Source organism: Aedes albopictus, chromosome 3 (assembly GCF_035046485.1).
Source record: "Aedes albopictus strain Foshan chromosome 3, AalbF5, whole genome shotgun sequence".
Lineage (NCBI taxonomy): Eukaryota > Metazoa > Arthropoda > Insecta > Diptera > Culicidae > Aedes > Aedes albopictus.
In genome coordinates, this window is record NC_085138.1 from 154107435 (window position 1) to 154119328 (window position 11894).

Consider the following 11894-nt stretch of genomic DNA (forward strand, 5'->3'; position numbering starts at 1 on the left):
TTCAAATGCAGAAAGAAAACCTTCCGGATGTTTCCGATTTCAAAAGTTGCAACACTTTGAAAAAATCGTGATAATTATATTATTATATGACATTATTTGCCTTAAAACACTATTTGGCCCTCTGAACGTATTTTTGCTGAAAACTAGAACTCAACAGCTTTCAAGCAAAAAAAAAAAAGAAATTTAAAATCGGTCAACTGGTTCAAAAGTTGTGATTTTTTGAAAAATTTTAGTTTCGAAAATCTTGACTTTTACAATCATAAAATTGGTCACCCTAATGACGAAATAAAAAAATACGAAAACTATGAAATACGTTTCATTACTAATTTAGGTTGCATTTGGGTTGCGAAAATGCGTCAAAATAATTTTGATCAGTTCTGATGTACTAGGTGCTCCACTGTGCGCCACTAGAACCCCCATGAAATCTTCATGAAATTTACCTGAGAGCCTCTGAACAACGCCCCCCCCCTCCCATGAAACCACTCTGAAACCTCCTGAAACGCCCCGAAATGCATTGAATCGCATTGAAACGCTTTCAAACGCCTCCAAAACCCCCATGAAACCTCACGAGCCTCTGATGTCCCCTTAACTCTCTTGAAACGCCTTTTTTTCTGTTCGGGTGAGCCACTGCGACCAGTATTTAGATGTTTTGTGGCATTACCCGTATCCTTAGTATTTATTGCATATCGTACTACTCCATTGTCATTGAGAGGCAATGAAGCATCGATTTCTGTACAGTTCCTGTTTTGTTATCCCAGAGGTGTAAGAAATCGATTGCGATGAAAAGGTCCCGTTATTATAGAGATTTAAATCTCAGTGAAAGAGCGCCCCTAATCAAACACAATCCATTCGCATTCTGAGAAAAACAAAACTGAGGTACTGATATTTATCCATGCATCGGAACTCTAGGCCCATCCATGTCTTGGTTCTAGTTTTGTCCCAGGACAACAAAGAAAAACCCGGGACTTTAGGCTAGTTGCAAAACTCTGTCAAATTAGAGAATGTGTTCTGCAATAAGAATGCACGTGAGTCCTTGAATTACTAGAACTTAACAGTCCTTGATAGGTTAGTACGCAATCAGATACGTAAAGCATGTTTGTTTTCCTAACATCAAGTGTAGTCTCGGGTGGGCAAAGTCCGATTCTTTAACTATCAGCAAGGCAGAATAAATGCAATTTTAGAAACTGTCACCAGTAACAAGGACTTTGTACCATGAATCCTTATTACCAAAACACATTACCCCAACTTGACAAACCGGATGTCACTAGGGTTCGGTTTGGTAGATCTTGAACCGTAACGCAACACATGAAGGCGATCTACCTACGTTACGGGCTCCGTTAACGATCGAGCATATTTTAAAGGGTGAACACGATGAAATTGCCACACAGAAAATATTGTATAACTTTTGATTGCGTTCGCCAAAATAGCTAATTAATTTACCATGAATAGTATATTATGTGTAGCTAATACCATAAAATTTTCATTAAAATCGGTTGAGTATTGGCGGAGATATCGTTGAAACAAGGGAATTGTCACTTGAGAATCTTGTGCAAACAAACATTTTGGAAAATATCATTTTTTTGCCGTTTCAACGCTGGCGCCAAAAATACTGAACCGATTTCAATGAAAAAATTTATGTATGTAAAGTATGTATGTAGAAGTAGTTTGTCAAAATTTCATTCAATTTGATCATACCGTCAAAAAGTTATAGCCATATATGTCGCACTATGTCACAATAAGCAGATGTAGTTTTTGGTATAGTGAAATTCAAACTGCTCTTACTTTGAAAGTACTCCACAAAAATGGCTGAAATTTTCATTGTATTGTAACAGTTTAACACAACAATATTACACTCTCAAAGTTTTATAAAAATCGGGACAGTGTTACCAGTTCTACAGTCAAAATAGTGAACGCGGAACTAAAAATGGTCAAAAAGTACCTAAAATTTACCTTGAAGCGATTTGAGCTTTGGATATTTACTAGAAAAAGTACTGAACCGATTTCGATCAAATTTTTACCACTTAATTGATACTATGTTAAGAATATCGAGTGAAATTTTCAAACGTTTTGGTGAGGTAACAAAAAAGTTATAGCCTAAGTAATTTTTTGAAATGGGTGTAAAAATTATCTAAAATCTCATTTTATGATATCGACAATATATGCGCCAATACTCAACCGATTTTAATGATAATTTTATGGTATTAGCTTTACATAATATACTATTCATGGTCAAAAAATTAGCTATTTTGACGAACGCAATCAAAAGTTATACAATATTTTCTGTGTGGCAATTTCATCGTGTTCGCCCTTTAAACCCCCTCAACCATTCATCCATCAGCACGGGTCGCCTTGGATTGGGGTTCCCTGTTTAGTGGACTTTTACCCCCGGGACAGGTGGTCCGTAGTTTTATTCTTAGCCAATTGAGACAACCGCTACCGACACTACACAGCCTTGATACGCTTTGAAACTCCTTGAAACGCTTTGAAACGCCTTTGAAACCCCTATGAAAACAGCGAGCCTCTGAAGCCCTTTAAAGCCCTTCTAAAACTTCCTAGGACGCCCAGCAACCCATTGAATACCCTTGAAACATCAACGCTTTGAAATGCCTCTAAAGCCCCTAAAAACTTCCATGAAGTTCTCCTGAGAGCCTTTGAAGGGGGCATCAGCCCTAAAACCTCTGTGAAACCTCCTGAAATGCCTATGAAACCATCATAAAACCTCCGTGAAATTCACCAAGGCCCCCTGAACCTCCTGAAACGCGTTCAAATGCCCTGAAACGCCTTGAAACGCATTGAAACGTTTTGAAAAGCCTTTAAAACCCCTTAAACACCTCCGTGAAATTCACCTGAGAGCCTTGAAGTCCCCTAAAACTCCCCGTTAAACCTCATGAAACGCATTGAAACGCCTCTGAAACCTCCGTGAAATTCACCTGCGAGCCTCTTAGGGTTCGTTCAAATATTACGTAACGCTGATGGGGGAGGGAGGGGGTCTAGCACTGTGTTACGCTTCATACAAAATTTCAAAATTTCCCATACAAAATTTTGTTACGTGGCACATTGGTCGGGCTCCATACAAAGGGGCGGCCAAAACTCTCAAAAAACGAAATTGATATTTTTAAACTTTATTTCACCTTATAACAAATTTAATGTATTGTAGTTTTATGATTCTTAATTAAAAGCATACCAGCTTTTGTATTTCAATGACATTTTCATCGCCAAAGTGGCCTAAGTCATAAAATTGAAAAATGAACCATTCGAAAAAAGTAAAATATTAATATTTCGAGAATGGAATTTATGTTTTATGTTATCCAGCATATGGAAGCTTGTTGTTGGACTGTTTGAATGCACGTATGGTCCAAAATTAATATGTCACAAAACTTTTCAAATTTTCATATATTGTACCTTACGATTTTTGGTAATTTTTATGTTAGAAAATGGTTCGTGTCGTCACGTGTCGCCGCAATTTCGAATAGTACATCTTAAACATCATGCTTAGGGCTGCATAAAAACGTTTAAATATTTTGCAGAAATTTGCAGTTTTTCAAATTAGAGCTATTTAAAAAAGTCATGTTTTTTCATATATTTTATGTTATTTTTCCATTTGGGACTGAAATAAAATTTATCTTCCCACATTTTTCACACGTTTTGAACAAACTTGATTGGATTTGATCGAAAGTTGATCATTTAATTAAATTCAAATTGATTTTCTAACAAAAAATGCAAAAAATTTGGGGTTTACTGATTTTTACCATTTTTGAAATTATTGAGATTACGTAATTTTTGAATACCCCTTTTTAAACACTAAAAATACGATATAACATATCTAGACAACCTATAACTTCGATTTAACACATAAAAAGAGTTTTGGCCGAACTTTATCTTTTTCCGACCATTGTGCGTGGGGGAGGGAGGGGGTCAAAAATTGTCGAATTTTGCGTTACGTAATATTTGAATGAACCCTTAAGGCGCCATCCACAAATTACGTAACGTTGTAGGGAGAGAAGAGAGTATGGCCGAGCGTTACCCCCATGAAACCTCCATGAAACTCACCTGAGAGTTTCTTCAGCCCCACAAAACCTCTCTGAAACTTCCTGAAACGCCTTGAAACACCTCTGAAACACAAATGAAATCCATGTGAAACGCACCTGAAAGCCTCTGATACCCCCTAAAATACCTCTTAAACCTCCTGAAACGCCCTGAAGAGCCTTGAAACGCTTTGTAACGCTTCTGAAACTCCCGTGAACCTGTGAGCATATGAAGCAACCCTCTGAAACCTCCCGAATCGCCCTGAATCGCGTGAAAACGCCTCTGAACCCCCCCCCCCCCTAAAAACTCCATTGAAATACCTCTGACCATCCCCCCTTTACATCTGAAAGCCTTGACCCCCTCCCCTTTGCATCTGCAAGTCACTTGCCCTTCTCAAACTTCTTTGCAACCATGAAATCCGACTCGTTACCTAGATGGAGATTCAGGTGCACCTCTCAATGTTCAGGGTGACTGGTTGCGGTATCGGAGAGTCTGAAACACAAGTTCAGTGAATGTCAGCGTGTAGCAGCCGCGTGGGACCATTTGCAGGAAATTATGGCGACAATCCTTGATGGACGACGGAGACCTACGTTTGAGGATCTAATCAGGCCAGTTTTAACGAACACAAATAGAAGGCAGAAAATTCAAATTCTCAAAGTTTTCATAAACTATATCACCTTTGTCATTATGTAAAGTCATTTAATTCACAGTCCAATTTGTGAACAAATAATATCAATTTTTCCTCGACTAATATGCTCAAGCTCCATGATAATGCTATAACATCGCCAAGCGAACATCACCATAAAAGCTTAGCACGGACAAACACCTTATTCGACCTTCTATAAAAGGGAAATTTCAGAGTGCTTTCGGTATAAATTTAAATTCGGCTCCGCTCTCCAATGCTCTTGAGTTACCGACGAATGAGAACTACCTGGTTTTTAAATTGTGCAGCTAGGCAATGCACTGTAACATGCAGTGATTTGTAAACTGCCTAAAGTTATTTAAAACAAAGAGAATTCTTTGTCCTGCGGATATTACGCAGTAGTTTAAAACTATAGTTTGGGCAACTTGGCCCACTACAATAGCTTGTCACTTGAGTAGTGATACTTGATTTGTGCGGACGCATAAGTACCTAGTGCAACCGTTATTAGAAAGCCATAGGTGTTATCAAATAGTTCGGAAGTGTGACAAAATAGTAATTTATTTGAAGTACCTAGAGAACAGCTACTAAATTGTAATTGGTGAGACTTCATTTGTAAATTGGAAAGTCATTACACAATTCATACTAATCTGTTTCAATTGTAGTAAATGATACGGTACTAAATAGTCACGCGTGTAATCGCTTATTGTGATTTAAGTTTGTAAATTACAAGGTAAGCCAAGATCAGAGCTAGTAAGTACGAGTATTAAAAGAATACGTTGCAGGAAATTCCCTACAACGTAGGGTGGTTGTGTAGGCTTGCACCAGAGCACCAACCGAACCACGTGCTGCACCGGTTTTTGCGCGCTCCGTTCGTGAGAACCTCTCGTCGACGCTCTCGCTTTTGCAACCCAAAGCCACTCACTATCCACACGCATAGAACTGCTCGAACGCCAGCGACGACTATTCGGAGACGGAAAACAAGTCGTCCGTTTCTCCGGTAGACCGTTTTAGCACACCGACCGTCTTCAGGGGACCTCACGTACCAGTGGTTCCCTAGTTGGTAGCCAAGGAGCAGTCAAGTCTTTGGAAGTTTTATCTGCGGGTGTGAGTTTCACGTGCGAACGAAAGTCGAGCGATCGATGAATAGCCCTATGAACACGTAGAGTGCAGCCAATACCGACCACGTGTTACCAAGCTTGGAAAGCGCAAGGTAAAGCCAAAAGCCTTGAAGAAGGACCGTCGGGGCCCCGAGCAACGCGTCGTGGGACCAACGCCGCCGGCAAGTACCCTTTAGAAGAAGAGATAGATTAAGGGAAGAATTAGCTAGCGATAGGAGAGTATTGTGCACAAATTGGACCAATAAAGATCTTTTTCTAAAACTTCGTGCACTGGTTCCAAAAACGGGCACATATTCGGCACTTTTCCAAAATCGCTACTGAAGTGAGTTTTTAGATTATTTTCTTTTTTTAAATTTCATTGAATTTTTCTAATTTTCGTGGGTAAAGAGTTCTCTCAATTTACAGGGGGCTAAACAGGTGAGTTGGGTCATTTTTTGGGAGCTCAAGAATTAGTCAGTGTGTTTGAGCCATTCAAAGGCTCACCCTAGAAGAGGGTCTCAAAGCCGGGACCTAAACAGCATCGGCAGTCTTCCTAAACTCAGGAAGTGGCGCATAAGCTGCTGTTTGTGGTAAGCTTAAACATTACGTTACAATTAATTGTGATAACGCAGTAGATGTAGATGAGTTGAACTTCTTTCTTCAAGTTGAAATGTAAATAATTATCGTGTAACTAATTTTTATACAAATTCAACAAAATAAACAAGATTTTAATAAGTAAAAAAAAAATTAGTCAGGACCGCGACCAGTGGAGGCGAATGCAGCATTCGGCGTGCACTCACCGCTACAAGGCATATAAGCAAATTTGACCGCGACGATAGTTGGGCTGAAAATCATTGCCCTAAATGATTTTAAAATTAATTTATTAGGTATTTGCAATTTGTACTGAAGCAAAATGTGTAGCCAATGAATTCACATTCAAACAAACCGAGTTAAGTGCTAATTATTGTAACAATTCCAAAATTTTGAAAAGACAAACCCACGCGATCCTGACTGGGCTCGTTGAATACACGTGCTAATCGTTGAAAATTTGCCCAGACAAATAAAGAATATTCCCCGTGAACAGAGCCTCCTCCCACTCCACGTAGCCGTGCCGACAAAGGTTGGCAAAGTCGATATAATTAGATGATGGAGATCGACTGTCGAAAGTCAAATGAACCCTTTTTACTGAGTTCGGGACCCAACTTGATACTCGGTAAACCCAGTCAGTCCCCAATGTTCTTCAGATGACGAGAGCTCACCTCATCTTTTCCTCTCGTCATTGCTGTGCTATGGAAATCGTTACATCAACCACTACAGTCAGTGGAACCGGTGCAGAGCTTCTATTTTTATCTAAGCTCCAACTGGACCGGACCGCTCCCTCCCTGTCAGACAGTTGTTGCGTTCGAGTATCGAGTGGTGGGGAGAGCTCGCATTTCGTTATAGCTCCCCCAGCAGATGGTAAGGATTAGTTCGATGAGTTATTGCGATCATGAAATTGTAATGTTGTTTTATTTATTTTGTTTGGCATTACGCTTCAGCAGGAACTTGGTCTACATTCAACATCTCCAGTCTTGTCTTGAATCGAATTCAGCCACTTCAGGCTTGGTTATCACACATCTACATCGTTAGCCTGAAATGAACATTCACATGCTACTTTTTTTAACCAACCAACAACGTTGGAATGGAGTCATGCGGCAGGAAAAAGTATTGAATTTCAATAAAGAACCTTATCCGCAGCAGGTAGGGCTCGACACTACCCCGGCAGCGGATGCTGAAACAATATACATGATTGACGGTGTGTGGCGTATGAGCATGAATGCTGTTGCTGTGCTATTGTACATGTATGAGAATGGATGGAAAATCAATACTCGATTCTAAACAAGGTTTCACCTAAGTGGTGAGACAGGATCATAAAACATATGCAAGTGGAAAGTTTCAGTTAGTTGTTCAAGCGTCAGATGAATATAGATGATAACCCTTTTTTAGAACAATGAATTCAACAGGTTCAATATTCACCTGTGGAGTACGGTAATGTATTATCAAACTGATATCTTTTATTTTTATAATGTTTCACAAGGTGTGGAGAATTTCAGAGGGTTTCATGGGGTTTTAGACAGTCAGCAGAGGGATTCCTGGTGGGATTCGGAGCGTTTCAGTGGTGCTCCAGGAATGTTCATTCCAGGGACGTTTTCAGGTTCATTTCATGAGAGTTTAGGGCCGTATCGGTGTCATCTGGCTAAGAAACCCCGAGACTCCCCCAAAAACGCCGTTGAAATCTCTTGAAACGCCACAAAACGCTTTTAAAAATCATCCTGAAACTTGACGAAAACCAATGTAACGTCCCAGAACCCTTCTCCTCTAATCCCCTAAAGCTCCTTTGAAATCCTCCTGGAACCTTATGAACCCCCACGAAAACTCTTGAATTTCCCCCGAATCCCATTAAAAATTTTCCATTGCTTCCCCCTTAAGACCCTCTGAATTGCAGAGTGGACCTGGTGTAATGGATAAGACACGTGACTATCACGCCGAGGACCTGGGACCAAATCCCACTCCTGACACACTCGCAAATTGTGAGTTCTCCCTTCGGAAGAAAGGTAAAGCGTGGGTCCCGCGAGGAACTTGCCTAGGGCTAAAAATCTCGTTAATATTCGCCTCCAAACGTCATCACCCCACAATCGCTAGCGTAGAACGATTGACGCGCCACCATTTTTCGTATAGTGGAGGGTGTAGGTACCTTTTTCGCGGTGTTGCTTCACCGCGAAAAAGGTACCTACACCCGCCACTGTTCGAAAAATGGTGGTGCGTCGATTGTTGCAGTTTATCGTTTGACAGTCAATATGAGCATGAGCATTGGTTCGTAGTTGCTGCTCCGTGATTTACCTGAGCTAACGAAATTGCACAGAGAACCAACAGGCTTGTGGCTTGGGATTTGCCACCATCCTCTTTGTATACGTTTCGAGACCTCAAACTTTATTGGGTGAATAACGGCGCTAGCCACGTCCTTATGGTGAACCGGGGAAGAGAAGGAATGTTAGTTCGACAGCAGTCGCTACTAGAGGTTGTATGTACTACTGGACCCTCCACAGTTGTCACGGGAAGGAGTTTCAGTAGGGAAGGATTGATAGTTGCATAGATCAAGGATTCACTTTGGTAAGCGATGCGATCTATGCAACCGTACAGTAAACACACAAATGTACTTACTTCCCTTACCGATCAGGACCCCAAGTAACACACTTGTCACAGAAAAGTCACGGCGGTGCAGGTTTATGTTGCGCAGAAGTCACTGTAACTTACTTCTAAGAAATACATAAGTACTTACTTGCTAGAAGTGGGTCACAGTCAGTGACTTCTGCGCAACATAAACCTGCGCCGCCGTGACTCTTCCGTGACAAGTGTGTTACTTGGGATAAGGCCGGGGTAGCCTCTGCTGTACATAGTAGCCGTCTCCATTCCACTCGGTCCATCGCTATTTGTCTCCAGTTCCGCACTCTGCGTAGGGTCCGTAGATCCTCCTCCACTTGGTCGACCCACCTAGCTCGCTGCGCTCCACGTCTTCTTGTACCGGTTGGATGAGTCTCGAGAACCATTTCAGGCGGGTTGCTACCCGACATCATGATGACGTGACCCGCCCAAAGTAGTCTCCCGATTTTCGTGGTATTGACGATGGTTGGTTCTCTTAGCAGCTGATGCAGCTCGTGGTTCATTCGCATTCTCCAAGTCTTGTCTTCCATCTGCACTCCGCCGTAGATGGTACGCAACACCTTCCGTTCGAAAACTCCAAGGGCGCGTTGGTCCTCTGCACGCAGGGCCTAGCGCAGGGCCCACGTTTCGTGCCCATTGAGGACGACCGGTCTAATCAGCGTTTTGTATATAGTCAACTTCGTGTTACGGCGAACTTTATTCGATCGTAGAGTTCTGCGGAGTCCAAAGTAAGCACGATTTCCTGCCACAATGCGTCTCTGAATATCTTTGCTGGTGTCGTTATCGGCGGTCACCAGTGAGCACAAGTAGAATTCTTCAACCGCCTAGATTTCATCACCGTCGATATAAGTTCCGGGTGCCGGGCTCGGTGATTTCTCCCTGGAGCCCCCTGCCATCATGTACTTTTTCGTCGACACATTAATGACTAATCCGATTCAGCTGGCTTCACTCTTTAGTCGGATGTACGTTTCCGCCATCGTCTCAAATTTATGAGCAAAAATATTAATCGGACCTCGTGAAAATCGTGTTTATCCCCGCTCTCTTAATTAAACCCTCTAAAGCAATGTTGAACAGCAAGCATGAAAGACCATACCCTTGCCGTAACCCTCAGCGAGATTCGAAAGGACTCGAGAGTGTCCCTGGTACTCGAACTACGCACATCACTCGATCCATCGTCGCCTTGATCAATCGTATCAGTTTATCCGGGAATCCGTATTCGTGCATAATCTGCCATAGCTGTTCTCGATCGATTGTATCATACGCCGATTTGAAATCGATGAACAAGTGATGTGTGGGCACATTGTATTCGCGGCATTTCTGCAACACCTGGCGGATGGCGAACATCTGGTCCGTTGTAGCACGTTCACCCATAAATCCAGCCTGATATTGCCCCACGAACTCTCTTGCAATCGATGATAGACGGCAGCATAAAATTTGAGAGAGTATCTTGTTGGCAGCGCTCAGTAGTGGGATCACGCGGTAGTTCCCGCAATCCAACTTGTCGCCCTTTTTGTAGATGGGACACACGATACCTGCCATCCATTCCTCCGGTAATACTTCCTCCTCCCAAATCTTGGTAATGACCCAGTGTAGTGCTCTCACCAGTGCTTCTCCACCGTATTTTAGAAGCTCGCTTGGTAGTTGATCTGCTTTAGTGGCTTTGTTGTTTTTCAACCGGCCAACCTCCTCCTCAATCTCTTGGAGGTCAGGGGCCGGAAGTCTTTCGTCCTGTGCACATGCTCCTAGATCTGTTAAATACCACGCCACCTTCGGTACTTGCAACGTCGCCATTGAGGTGCTCATCGTAATGCTGCCGCCACACGCAAAACTCGATGTACACAGCGCAACGAGTAACTTTCACGCAGCGACCGAAAAGATAAAAGAATTTTCACGCAGATTTGTGTAACACCGGATCAGCGCATTTTTTATGTTGATCCAGTCGCACACAAATATATGAGTGAAAATTCCTTTGTCTTTTTGCTCGCTGCGTGAAAGTTACTCGTGCGCTGTGTTGTTTTATTTAAGGGTGCACCTCTCGACCATCTCATCATTCCGCACATCAAGAAGGCTCCGTCCCCATTTTCGTCTGATGCAGATGTGGTCGATTTGATTTTCCGTGACGCCATCACGAGAAACCCACCACCATGTCATTATTGCCACAGAACTCTGCTAACAGCTCTTCGTTTCTCCGAGACCATGGCGTCCCATGACGTGTTCATAGTCTGAATTGTCGGAACCAATCTTCGCGTTGAAGTCGCCCATGAGGGTCTTGATATCACCTTTCGGAATCTTGTGCACGACAGCATTCAGTTGACTGTAAAAGTTCTTTATCTCGCAATTCGGCAGCATCGGTTGGCGCGTATCATTGGATCATGGTAAGGTTTCGAACCCGTGTTCTGAATCTGGCTACAATTACCCTCTCATTGTGGAGCCTCGTAGCCGTGCGGTTCGGGTCACCAAGCTTATAATCGCATCATGCTATGGGGTGAGGGTTCGATTCCCGCTTCGGGCGTTGAAACTTTTCATGAGAATAGTTTCTTCCCCGTTTCCACTGATGCATGCTCAGTTGTCCGTTGTCTAATGTTAAGTTTAAAACAGTATGTATAGCCGAAAGCTGAAGACGTTGTCCGTGTCTTTTTTTTTATAATAGGTTCCCATTTCATGAGCGCAGCGTGGGCGTGAGCGCTGAGCAGGAAACCAACTCCACACCACAGTGATGCGGTTCCATACAAAAGGCGGTGAAAAGTCTTAACGTGAATTATGAATGATCAAACTTCGTTATTTATTTGAATTAGTTACCTAGAAGTCATTTTTACATCTCATGAGTCACATTAACCACTTTTAGGACTATTCCGGAGTCCAGGTTCCCCCGGGGAAGAGGACAATCTTTTGATATTTTTACAACCCATTTTGCGACACACCATTTT